Below are 2,603 nucleotides of genomic sequence, written 5' to 3'. Positions count from 1 at the left end.
AATTTCTCTGGAGCAGCGTCCGTGTGGTTGCAAACTATTCAGGAAAAAATTGTCACAGTTCGATTGGGAGTCTTTTACTGCCTTGCTTTGCACTCGTTTCGGTCGCGATCGGCACCAGTTGCTCATTCGCCAGTTTTACACCATAAGACAAACATCTACCGTTACTGATTATATTGAGCAGTTCGAATCCATCATCAACAATATAAGCTCTTATTCAGATTCAATTCATCCTTATTATTTCCTCACCCATTTTGTGGAAGGGTTACGGGCGGACATCCGGACGGTGGTCTTGGTGCAGCGACCACCCGACTTGGATACGGCGTGCTCCCTTGCCTTGCTCCACGAAGAGGTCATCCACGGGGCGTTCGGCGATGCACGGCAAGCGTCTTCGTCGCGACCACCTGATATCCCATCATGTGGCCCTACGCCGTTGCCGCTACCTCCTCCACCGCATCGGCTACCTACACCAGCAACGGCTACCGATCGGCGCGGCGTGGAAGGAGCCCGAGCAGACGGAGGGCGTCAGAGCGAACCACGCTCGGATCTCGCCAAGGTTAAAGCCCTCCGCGATTATCGACGCGTGCGGGGGCTCTGTTTCAAGTGTGGTGAATGTTGGGGCCGTGAACATGTCTGCCCCACGTCAGTACAATTGCACGTAGTCGAGGAACTATTGGAGTTGTTCGGCATCAACACAGTCTGCGGGGATGATGAACCTGGATCAGCTGAAACAGCATCAGAAACAGTTTGTGCCATCTCACGCACTGCTCTGACCGGGGGTGTGTCAGCCAAAGCATTTCAGCTTCAGGCATGGATACAGGGTCATGAGGTTTTGATGCTGGTGGATTCGGGCAGCTCAACGTCTTTTGTCAACCAAGAGCTCGCCAAGCAACTCATAGGAGTGCAGCCATTAAGCACACCTTGTCGGGTTAAGGTGGCTGATGGAGGTGAACTCTTTTGCACTTCAGTGGTGCGCCAATGTGCGCGGTTTTCACAAGGGCAGGAGTTTGCTACAGATATGAAGATACTCGCTTTGGGCACTTATGACGCGATTTTGGGAATGGATTGGCTGGAAGCTCACAGTCCTATGACATTAGATTGGCGAGCCAAAACTCTGGAGTTTCAGTCGGCTGATAGAGTTGTGGTTCTCAAAGGCCATGAGGCGTCATCATCCACTTGTCTGACCATCAACAGTGTTCAATTGCAAGCACTCTGTAAACAAGGAGCGGTCTCACATATTGTTCAAATCTGCTCAGTCACCATGGGGGAGGAACAGCAACAACCTGTACCAGAACCTATTCAGCAACTGTTGTCTGAATTCTCAGAGGTGTTTGGAGAACCACAAGGACTGCCACCTCATAGAGCTTGCGACCATCGTATCCCGTTGATTCCAGGAGCACAACCCGTTAACATTCGACCTTACCGTCACAAGCCGGATCACAAGGATGAAATTGAAAAGCAAGTGGAAGAACTACTCAAAGCTGGGATCATACAACCAAGCACGAGTGCCTTTTCCTCTCCGGTGATACTTGTGAAGAAGAAGGACGGTACTTGGCGACTATGTGTCGACTATAGGCACCTCAATGCCTTGACCAATGTTGCCAAATACCCGGTACCTGTCATAGAAGAGCTGTTGGACGAGCTGTTTGGATCATGTTGGTTCACAAAGCTAGATCTGCGTGCGGGGTACCATCAGATCCGTTTGGCCGAAGGCGAAGAGTACAAAACTGCCTTCCAAACGCACTCGGGCCATTACGAATTCAAGGTTCTGTCGTTTGGGTTGGCTGGAGGACCTGGCACTTTCAATGGCGCTATGAACGGTACTTTGAAACCTGTGTATCGCAAGGGAGTGCTTTGTTTCTTCGACGACATCTTGGTACACAGTAAAACTCTTCGTGAGCACGTGCAAAAACTCCGAGAAGTGCTTACTCTTCTGCGTCGCGACAGCTGGAAAGTGAAATTATCCAAATGTGCATTCGGTCAGCAGCAAATCTCTTACCTGGGTCATGTGATCAGCCCTGCTGGAGTGGCCACGGATCCAGTGAAGATCAAGGCAGTGTCCAACTGGGCAGTGCCCACATATGTCAAGGCAGTGCGAGTTTCTTGGGTTTGGCCGGCTACTATCGCCGTTTTGTCAAGAACTTTGGGATCATCGCCCGGCCGCTCTTTAACCTGCTCAAGAAAGGGGTGCCCTTCGTCTGGACACCCACCACGGAAACAGCCTTCAGACCCTTGCAACAACAACTTGTTTCAGCTCTAGTTCTCGCCTTGCCTAATTTCAATCAGCAGTTCACAGTTGAGACAGATGCCAGTGAGTCAGGAATTGGGGCTGTTCTGCAGCAACAAGGCCATCCAATAGCCTTCATCAGCAAGGCCCTTTCACCAAGGTACCGTGGGTTATCTACTTATGAAAAAGAGTACTTGGCGATCTTAGTGGCAGTGGAACAATGGAGGCCATATCTTCAGCATGCTGAATTCATTATCCTCACGGATCAGCGCAGTTTGGTGCATTTGGAGGAGCAGAGGCTGACTACGCCCTGGCAACAGAAGGCTTTCACGAAATTGCTGGGTTTGCGCTACCAAATTCGGTACCGCAAAGGATCTGA

Source organism: Triticum urartu, unplaced genomic scaffold (genome assembly GCF_003073215.2).
Source record: "Triticum urartu cultivar G1812 unplaced genomic scaffold, Tu2.1 TuUngrouped_contig_573, whole genome shotgun sequence".
NCBI lineage: Eukaryota > Viridiplantae > Streptophyta > Magnoliopsida > Poales > Poaceae > Triticum > Triticum urartu.
The sequence above is the reverse complement of the archived record's forward strand: the minus strand, read 5'-3'. Positions refer to the sequence as shown.